This window comes from Coturnix japonica, chromosome 4 (assembly GCF_054131305.1).
Source record: "Coturnix japonica strain WE chromosome 4, WE-NBRP24, whole genome shotgun sequence".
NCBI classification, from domain to species: Eukaryota; Metazoa; Chordata; class Aves; order Galliformes; family Phasianidae; genus Coturnix; species Coturnix japonica.
The window spans coordinates 47487844-47498981 of record NC_140666.1 but is presented as its reverse complement, the minus strand read 5'-3'; the positions used below and the strand labels follow the sequence as shown (position 1 = coordinate 47498981).

At 43.1% G+C, this 11138-nt stretch overlaps 1 long non-coding RNA gene across 1 annotated transcript; it reads right to left on the bottom strand.

The window, feature by feature from the left end:
* Positions 1-8891: 8891 nt before the first annotated feature.
* Positions 8892-10386, bottom strand: LOC146761060 (uncharacterized). Its single transcript, XR_014945344.1, has 2 exons — positions 10289-10386; positions 8892-9574 (listed from the first exon to the last, which is right to left on the bottom strand). It is a non-coding gene; the product is annotated as an uncharacterized LOC146761060 (long non-coding RNA).
* Positions 10387-11138: the final 752 nt, after the last annotated feature.

Genomic DNA, 11138 nt, shown 5'->3' with positions numbered 1-11138 from the left:
TAATCAGCTTCTGACATTCTATGTTTTCTCATGTTTCTAAATCTTGAATAGTTTCCACTCACGGATTTATTCAAAGTAAAACAAAGCTTGTTCAACAAATGAGAGCCCAAAATGTAGGCTAGAGACAGTTTTGTCAGTTGTGAAGTGGGCAGTAAATTCTCATTCAGGAAAAATGAATTGAATTTGTTCTCTTCAACATCTCCATCCTATTCCCACCGATGAAAGGAGTCTACACTGAAAAATAATATATTTAAAACAGCTTCAAAATAGAGATTTAGGAAGATAAACTGTCTACCAGTGACTATTTCCTGTATACCGGGATTTAGTAATGTTTATTGCACAAACAAGTTTATCAGCAGAAATTGTTCTTTTTGGAAGTGGCAATACTTCTGTTCTCTCTGTAAGGTTGCGCAATCTGATATTTTTTCTCATTCTATTTTTTCAAAACAAGTATTAAATTATTTTTAGTACTTAAGCAAAGATTGAAGTGCAGTAACTTTCTCATGTTAAAATAATGTTAAGTATCTAGAAAAGTCAAATTCGCTTGCCTTGTGTTGTATCACAGATGAGAATTTAAGAGAAGGGGTTTTCTTTCTTCTCACATTTTTCATTTCAATATCGAAAGTAATAAACATTAGTGTAGATGACTCATTCTCTGCCATTGTAAAATCTATCACTAATCTCAAAAGCGCTATTAAAATGGACAAAGGACAGACTTAGAGGATTTCCTGTGTCTCCCATAGGTGCATTATGGTTTCATTTTGTCTTAAAGAGAAATAGTGTGCAATCTGTTATAACCTACACAGAACAGTGATTTTAGTAAGATCAAATTTTATGTGATCTTATCATATTGTTTATCAGATGTTAAAAGTTAAGACAACATAAAATGTGTGTAATTGCATCATAACCAGATAGTTAGCATTACTTATAGAAGTGAATGTATGTGTAAAAGGCTGCAGAGACTGCACTGTTCCTTCGTATTTTCAGTGCTTTTGTTGACAGAGTTCTTCATGAATTTGCAGTTTTTCTGTTATTCACTTAAGCAAGCTTTGAGAAGAAATAGATTATGAAATATTTAACAGAACACTTCCATCCCCTCTGTGCAATTTTAGTCTGTTAAGAGGTAACTTTTTTCTGTATTTGGTATTGAAAAGCAAAAAGCTGCAATTAACTGAAAAAAATGAAGCCAGTCTAATTATCAGAGACACTCACACATAGCATCTATTACAGAAAACGAGCCAAAAGCACTTCTCTGTTTTCTACCCGTCCCACAAACTCATTATTTTAAAGTTTAAAAATAATACCGATTGTGCACGTGCACATGACAGAAATGGTGAATATTTGTCTGAAAGCAATACAGTCAGGATATCAGTTCTTTTCATAGAGGGTATTCATTTGTAAAAGTTAGCTTTCTTCTTGGCAGTGTAGGAGAGGAATGTTGGATTTAATTTAAAATGATTAATGAGATTTTGTCAGACTCCCTGCCTTTACCACCACTGCAGTTTGTCAGCACAACAACTTGGGAAACCCGGACGCCACTCTGTCGCCCAAAACAGCTTTCCAGGAAAAAATAAACCTGAGTAACTAGTGCCAGGTACATGTCAATGGGACTGTCTTTCAGCTGTTGACAGCTTAACTCTGAGTCAGGACATTTACACATTCTGAGGAAGTGAACCTCATTCGTTATTTCAATGGCTGCGTTTGACAGTGGATAGCAGCATAAACTTCAATTTTCCAAGAAGGCATAGCCTTTGTTATTAACCTTCTGGAAAATCCTATAATCCATGCAGCTGAGAATTTATTTAAAAAGAAGAAAAAAACCAACAACAAAGCAAAACAGAAACGTCCATGCTTGCTTAGTTAAGTCGTGTGGTTTGTTTTTATTCATGGAGAAAGACCATCCATGCAACCTGTCCCATTTTCAGCTATATTAAAGCCTGAGGCTCTCATTCTCGAAGCCCTGCTCATGACAGGAGGCTGCTGAGCTGCAAAGCATTCGCTGCTGGGCTCAACGCAGATAGATCTGTGTACATGTATATGATAACAGCCAAAAGCTAATCTGCTCACAACATCTGTAATATGTAATCATTGCATCAGGAAAAGAGTGAGTCTTTTGAAACGTAGAGACTGAAAATGATTTATGATTTGTCTTCTTCCCTTTACCTGTGGAAATGTGATCAGCTGGACCGTAGCTAGAGCACTATGTTCTTCTCAAACATCAAATATACAAAAACTGAAAATGTCAAAAGCAGGCCTTCCCCTTTCAAGCAAACACCACTCTGCCTGCGCTGCTCAAGCCTTTCTGCAGTCAGATAATTTACAGCCAGCAACGTTCAGCCCTTTTCATTCAATCCTCTGTATAGAGCTGTTCTATCCACTAACTCAGTAGGCATCACAGAGGTTTAGGTGGTGAAAGAGACTTCGTACTATTCTGCCACATCAGGGAGAGGATATTTCTTCTGGGCATGGTACCTCAGGTGTCTTTCATGTGACTTCCACATGAGCTATTTCGTACATGTTAGAAAAAGTATTTTCACATCTACTGTTTCCCCATCAAGAACACAGAATAATTACTGCAGTTAGGGACAACACAACCAAATGGAAATGTATTTTTATTAATGGAGAAGATTTACATAGACTGTCTTCTGCAGCATTAGTCACCTGCATGACAAAATAAACCAGGATATCACTGAACTGCTGCTAAGATATGCCAAGAAGTGCATCTCTCTTTGCATACCTCTCACTGACGGTCAAGGACCTGCATTTATTCCCCATAAATGCAAATTCTATTTATCTGCTCCAAATAGGAATAAATTTATAAATTTAAAAATAATAAATAAAATAAATTCAATAGATGCATTTGGTAATGTTGCCTGCTGTCTAAACTCTGACAGTATCATTTCTGATTTGTGCTAGCAAAGTGTGTTCTATATATGTTCCTGAATTTTTGTTGTTTTTCTTCCTTTCCTGATATAGCAGTAAAATTTACACAAAAGATTTTTCTATCTAAAAATATAATAATAAATCTTTGAATCTTTTTCCTATGTGTATAACATTTAAATATGTAGTGAAATACATGTCATGTGTTTCATAATCAGCTTTTGTTAAAACTTCCTTTTCAGCTTTTCGCAATGTGAATTTAGGAATGTATTGTCTCCTTTCCTTAGTATTAAGCGGTGCCAACATACACTGTACTGCATAATATATACTGAAAATCACAGCACTTAAATGCCTAATTTGGAGATTTAAGTAATAAGTAGATGGACTTTCTATATGAAGTGGGCTTCATTTAAAACAGTGAAAACTCTGAAACGTATTCTTTAAATAAGAATTGAATAGTAATATTAAGTTCATACAAATCAAGTCTTGTGGCCTGAGCCTAAAAGCACATTTAGAGAAGCAGAGACCCTAAAGCAAGAAATTATCTTTAAATGATAAATCTAGGTTTTATTTGCTTTTCCCCAGACTGAGAAAGAAGTTTGAAGAGTAGTTTCTAGAGAATACCTGGTCCCAGTCCTGCTCACAGCTCATCCTCTCTCTTGCCAGAACTAACAGCATTCCAGCAAGGCTCCTCCTTTCCACAGCTGCCCAGAATTAGACTTCTTCTGTATCCCAGTCTTCCCTTCTACAGATTAGCATGTGTAAGCCTGTTATTGTTACATTTTAAAGTGTTCTCAGGAATTTCGTAATGCTAGCTAAATAACAGCAGTTAAAATGTATTCTCAGTGAGTGTTGATATTTTCTAACTATAAACAGTTGTTCCTATTATACATAGAAAAGGAAGCCAATGTTGCCAAACATACAGCCTTATGTCAATAAATTCAGTCTCATCCCTATTCCAAATTCATCCCAAGTCAATTCTGCTAATGCTGGTTTACAGTCTCTAGACTGCTCTGGAAGCTGTTCACTACATAGGTGATCTAAGCAGAATTTTATATAGAATATGGGGTCCTTTAGTGATTAAACAGATCACTGAAATATAGCACTTAAGAGCCTTATCTACATTATCCTTAACATGCATTTAACAGGATACACCCTAGTAAAATTCTGACCCCACCACTGTTAAAATGAAATGAGAACTAGAGCCAGACTGTCAGTACAGTTCAGAAAAATCAAGAGCTTAGGAGTGTCTCTAATGTCTCACCTCCAGACAGACCTACATCTCAGCTTAGCACACTGTCTGAACTGATGAATGTCCCTGTGTTAACAATTGCTCTGTAGCAGCATCCTCAAATATTTTTCAGTTGCCTACTGTCCATAAAGAGAAATAAAACTGGAAGGTTTATGCTTACTAGAAGTAGGATGTTATTTGGTACAAGTAATTTTAGTAAAAGATCATTTAACCTCAGAGAAAAGGCATATAGTAAATTTCAAATATGTATAGAAAAATAATATAGTACAGTTTGATGCCCGTGATGTGTAGGAGGTCTGTAAAATAAAGAGAAGAGCTCCATCTGTACTGGCAATAGCAGAACACTGATCTGAATGGAAAGGCATCTTACTGTTAGTAAACCACAATCTAATTGTCTTAAATAGTCTTTAAAGCGCCCTTTTGATTTCTCCCTAAGTTCTTGGGGTACAGCTGTACCACATGATCTCACCAAGGAGGGTTTGTCTGTTTGTAGACTGATAAAAAAAATAATCTGTACAGGCAAACATGGCTGACAAAGCCACATATGTGGTCTTTGTAGGTTTGCTCTGGCGGACTCTTAAAGACTTCAGAAGGCAATTAATGTTGTCCTTGGAAGGCCTTCCAGGGAGAGATTTGTCAGTAGCTGTATCACAAAGTTCAGAGGTTGTGCTCAAAGGTTGGAGAAAGCCAAGTTGGTTTGTTGGTTGAGGTTTTAATACTATTCCCTCATTTCCAGAGGAAAAAAAATATGTGAAAAATTGTGCTAGTGGAAAGCACACAGAAACAGGGAAAACTTGGCCATAAACATGTTTTCATTTGTCCTAGCTTTCTGAGGGGAGCTGAGGTTTCTTCCTGAAGTAAGAACCTTGCACTGGGTCACCAGACAAACTCTTCACTTTGCAGTGCTGGCATCTACCAACTGTTGCTTTTCTCTCAAACTCAAAGAACGTGATGTGTAGCTTAAAGAATTAACTTCAAGATCTTGCTTTGTTTGTATCTTCCTTAACAACCATTTATCATTGGAGTGAATGATGGTGAATCTTTAGAACGGAAGAGTGTGAGCTTTCACAATGTTCTTATAACATTAAAATAGCATTCCTACAGTTGCCAATAGTTTTAGTGAAAAAGGACTGTGAACTTAACATGAACCTGAATTAATCCACTGATGAGAGCAGATGGAAGTCTCCTTACAATTACCACCCCAGAAGATTAAAGCATGGAACTGGTGTTGTGATGACTACGGTGCTTACCAAAAATACCACTTACGTCAAAGTTATTAAATATTTCTAGATTCTTCACCAACTATTTTAATCATTGTTATTTATTTTATGTTCTATTTCCATGGCAAATTTTCAGTTAAGGCTTCTATGCCTTTTTGTGTCAGTGTTATCCACCACAGATCAAGGTATGTTTCTGTCCAAGGACTCCATTCCTACAGAAAACCATGCATCAAGTTTGCAGGATAAAGCTCTGATAGATGAAGCACTCACTTGCATGGTGACAAGTAGAAATGGTTATATAAAATGAAATATCCTTTAGACAAGTGAGTAATCCAATCCATTTTAAACACAGTCCTTAATGGGGAGGATGGGGGCACCTTAAATGTAAGCATCTGAATAATCCTGTTGTGCTGGCAATATATGTATTGAAACACATCATTTTAAGCCTCTAAGAGGCCAACAAAACCAACTTTCCATACTATTTATGCCTATTGTACCCAGCCTGCTTGCAGGGCAGCATCAAAACTGCTCTGCTGCTCTGCTGACATCCATAGTGATTGGGTTTGGCCCCTTAAATACAGTTTTACACTGACAGTCATAGAGTGAAAGTGTGTTTAGCATAAAATTTATTCTTGATTGGAAAACGTGCACAATAAATGCAGTAATTTCAGCACAAGAAAAAAATATGCCTGAGATGGACTCCATAGAGGGGATGTGGTCACAAGGGCTCTCTTGAGCAAGAACACTGTGGTGCCCAGCTTTATAAGCTGTTTTGTCACGTGCTCTTGACACTTTGTGCTGAAACACAGCTCCTGCCTGCTGAGATCCAAAGTCCAGGGCCTGCCTGCTGCCTGCTATCCAGAAAAAAAGGGCACAGTTCAGGATCTTAAAACACAGGAACAGCAAATCTGCTATTTTGCAGCACCAACCATTTCTCCATTTCACTGAAACTCCTTAATTACCGCGACATAACATAAGCCTTTCTCTTATAAGTCCTGAAACTTAATTTTGCCCTTCTTTGATGTGTCACCAATCTCTCCACATTACCGGGATGCCCTGGATCTGCAGCACACCTCATTGTAGGGATTCCACCCCTGTTCACACATGTCCGTCCACCAGCAAAGCCTCAGCATCACAGTGAGGGGCGCAGATTCCCCGCTGTGCAGACCTCTTGTTATCAAATGATTGTTAAAAAACACAGCACAGTTGGAAGGACCTATCCCTGGATGTAAATATGTTTCAAATTAAAGTAAGACTAGAAATGACTGCAACATAAAGAATGCTCTGCTGACTGGAAAATCTGGTAAACTCATGTCTTTTCCAGATATATCTATCGCATCGTATTTTTAAACGACTAGTTTTTGTGTTTTTCAGCCTCATAGTCTCCAATTTGTGTTCCTGGCTGTAAGCATAATAGGATTTTTATTAAGTCTTCAGGCATTTTTTTCTCCTTTTCTTCCTTACATTTCCCTTGCTAGCATTAGAGTAACCAAACTTCCTCAACACTATCTGCTACTTTTTAATCTTGATTTCATAACTTCCGAAACCCTGGATATGGTTTCTCTTAGAGAGAGCCTTAGAAAAATTATGTGTAAATACTGCAGAGCTGACGGGGGTTTCACGTCTCTGTATTTATGCCTTGTATATACTCTCGGCTCCCGATCTGCTTGCTTGCCAGCGTGATTGATTGGCTGTGTACTGAGGGATGTTTATAACAGCGGGCAGGTACTGTACACGAACACGGACGCCAACACCCGAGGGCACCGAGCGGAGCGCTGCTGCTGCGTTCCTGCGGCTCCGAGGCCGCATCACCGGTGCCGATCTCGGGCTTCGTCGGTGGGGAAGTTTTCCATTCCTCCTCCCCAGCAGAGCAGACAACGATCGGCGACGGGAGGCGAGGGGAGATCAGTAACAACAACTGACAACGTATGGCACTATTTTATTTATTGTAAAGCCTCTGACCGAAGCGAGCCCCGCCCCGCCGGCTCCACCTGCCCGGGCACGGGGCCGGGAGGAGCCGCGCCGCCACCCCGGGGCTCCTCCACGTGGGTCCCATTAGCGTCATTTACTCTCGGCAGAGGAGGAGGGGGGGGGATTAAAGAGATTAGAATGAAAATAATTAAATGAGCTTCCAATTGCCCGGCCGGGCTCCTTGCAGTAGGGAGAGGGGACTAGTGACCACCTCGGGAGCGTTTGGGATTATTATTATTATTATTATTATTATTATTATTATTATTATTATTATTATTATTATTATTATTATTATTATTATTATTATTATTATTATTATTTTATTAATTTTATTGTTCGAAAGGTTTGTTTTTAAGGGAAAGAAAAAGAAACAAAGGGGGGGGAGGGGAGAGGAAGAGGGCGGAAGAAAAAAAAACAACTTTGCAACTGTCACCGTGTTGCAAGCGTCAGATTAACGATTTGTCATAACGTGACTGCACTGTTTCCGATGGGTTTTCCAACCCGTAATCGTTTGTAACGTCTCAGCGTTGAAACAGGAAAGCAAAATAAAAAGCAAAAAACTCTCTGATACTTTGGGTTCTTTTAAAACGCTTTCTAGGTTGGAGAAAGTAGAGGTTTCTGTTTTCTTGCGACAGTGAGAAGCGAAATAGCCGCGTTTTACTATTTGGAATAACTCCACAATCTTGACGAGGGGATTTAAACGTTTAAAGATAACAGATGCGCTTTAGTCCGATGGAGCCATGCCCGCCTCGTCACGCTCTTCTCTTTTTCAAGGTCAGCTCTGAGCAAGCGGTAGCTCAGCTCATACGCATCGCGCAGCGCACGCTGCACTGCGGCGGCAGACACGGAGCTAATCCAAACCTTACCTCAAACTTCAGCGTTTTCTTTTGAATCGATAAAATCGAATCGCTTGGAACCGTATCCACCACAACAATGCACAGGCTGAGCTAGAGGCCAGAGCCTTGTCTTTCTGCTGTTTCTTCTTGAAAGGAACGTGCTCGCATTAAGCAGTGATAACGCCAAGGGGCCCGCTTCGGGAAATTCACGGAGTAGGTTCTCAGCAGCACCGAAGGGAGAAAGAAAACAAAGAAAAAAGGAAGGAAAGAAAAACGGAGGACGGAAGGAAGGGAGCCGCCGTTTGGGGCAGCCCCGGCCCCGCTTCGCTCGCTGGCACCGTGACCCCAGCCCACCCCTCGCAGCCGAATAGAGCTCTGCAAAGCTGCAGCTTCCAGCCGTCATGCCTCAGCTACCCGAAGGCACAGCTCCAGAGCGGGGAATTCCATTTCCTAATTAAAATCTCGTCGGAAGAACTAAGGGATCTGCTCTTCTGCACTCTCCGGAAGCGAGAACACCGCAGCAAAATCAGTACGGCTATACTGCGCGGCTTTGGGCGTACTCTCTGCGCCTGCTTCTGCTCAAAGGGTCCTTCTGAAGCTGAAAATTTGCCCCGGGGCGCTGTTATTTCTCAAATCTTTCAGGGTGAAATTAACGTACAGGCGTTTCTTTGATACGGCTGGGAGGGAAAAACTCGCGTGTTGTCACAAGTTAATTTTCAGCTACTAGAGGAGTTCTTCACTTTAAATATTTATTTTTCCTCTGTAAAAGTTACCGGCTTGCTTTTAGAGGTCATACAGAGGGCCGAAGCCCCCAAGCCAGCATTCAGCAACGAGCGCGGTCCCGTCCAGCAAAGAATAGTAGAACCCTACCCACACCTTCGTACCCTTGCTTTTCTCATTACCCATAAAAAGTTTACAGCCCCTCTGCCAAAAGTGTTTGTCGGGAGAGCGCCTTTATCAGTAGTGCCGCATCGGCATTCCTCCTAACGCCTCCCTTCCCGATCCTATTACCGGCCCTGGTGCTGCGTACGGGCAGTAAAAGTCCAGCTCAGTAAGCGGGCAGGGAGCCGAGCAGGTGCCCGCTGCGTGCGTTAGTAATAACTGTTCTGAACTCTTCTTCAAGGAAAATAGATAGTCCCTCCTTCCTCAGTCTCCGAGCCCCTCCGTTCCCCACCCCGCAAGATGGAGGGGAGTAGGATCAGCGACCGCTGTGAGAAGCAATTCTCATCTCCTCCGGCTGTGTGGCAGCCCGGCGCCCTATAGCAAACATCGAGGTGAAGTGGGAAAAAAATAAAATGCCATTGACCGAAACGGGTGTACCTTTGGTGGCCGGGAGCGATGCTGCTCTTCTCCCTTATTTCGGGACTGGTGCACCTCGGGGATACCACTCTCCTCCGGTAGCGCCCCTCAGTCACCTACAGCGGCACGAGGTTGGGTGAAAGGCACAGCAGCCTGCACGCTCACACACACACACACACACACACACGTTTTTGGCTGCTGGGGGAGGCCCGCAACCCACTGATGCCAGGCAGTTTCCCCCCGCCCCTGGGTGCCCTCATCGCATCTCAGCCCCCAGACCGACGGGAAGCCCTCGCCTTCCAACAATTCCCTTCCTTCCTTTCTCCTTTATTTATTTTTTTTTCTTTTCTTTTTTTTTTTTTTTTTTTCTTTCCCCCCAGACCCCCCGCCTTTCCTGAGTGCTGTACTGTGGCCGGACTTGCCCTGCCCCTGACGTGCTGCCAAGCAGCCGCCCACCCCCACCCGAGGCTCCCCGGGCTCTGTCCTGCCGGGCAGGGAGAGACCTGGGGGGGACCCTGAGAACCGGCCCGGCAGATCGGGGGGGGGCTCACTCGGTTCATCCCGTCCCTTCACCCCAGGACAAGGGGCGCCCCGACAGCTCGCCCTGAGCCGGCCCCACAGCACCGCGAAGAGCCGCCGACCCGCTTTAAGAGCCGGGCGGGACGGAGTCCTCCTGACACGGGCGTTTGATTTAAAGACGTCTCCCGAGAAACACAAATAAATAACTTTTCGAGGAGAAAATGAACCCGAGCCCAAAGCTGACAGGGGCAGCAAACGCTAAAGATGTGTACGGACGGGAGAAAGAGCAAAAGTAAATAAATCTTGGTTACCTAATTGAAAAGCAGAAGCGAGCCCTTTGTGTACACAGCGCTTCAGGGAGAAGAAAACCAGAGCTCGGGGGACGCAAGGAGTGCGGCGCCCGCCCTGAGCTGCTCTGTGCCGTCGGGGAGGCTCCTGCGGCGGCGAGAGGTTGACCCCCGTCAGCTGAGGGCGGCCTCTCTCACCCCCAGAAAAAGGAGTAAAAAAAGGACTATAGGAACAGCCCAGGAGCTTCTCTGGCTGCGTGGCAATTCTCCTGAGGGAATGCAGAGGGGCACTTCACCCCCGAAACAAGAGCAAAGGGACGTGTGGGGGAGCTGGAAAGGTGCAAAGGCTCCCGAAATCGATTATAGCGTTATCGTCTGGAGGCATCTCCGAAGCCGTCTAATTCTGAGCAAGTACTGCAAAGGACCGACAATAAATATCTAGAGTGGGCTGGTCACCGGCAAGTTCTTATCCCTGTCTGCTTAATCATGCCCAGCACCTCACCTGATGTGCAGGCTGACACATACCACCAACCCTTTGCACTGGTACTGTACAGCAACGCCACACCAGTGCAAAGAACTCAGCATTGTGCACTCCGGTGTGGGAGAGCAGCAATGAAGGATGCCCCGGACACACTCTCGCTTCCTATAGCCCTCACAGTAATTAATAACAACTGCAATTAACAGCTTCAGTTTAACATCGTACAGTGTTCTCCACTCCCTTCCGTTTTGCTATGCCAAATGTGTGAAAGGACAGCTTCTCCCACCAGCCCCAAACTCATTTGCAGCAATCCCACCTCATCACGTCAGCCTCCATCAGCACTTGCAGCAAAGCCAGCAGGCTGCTGTCTCCACAAGCAGAGTGCTTAGTTCTGCT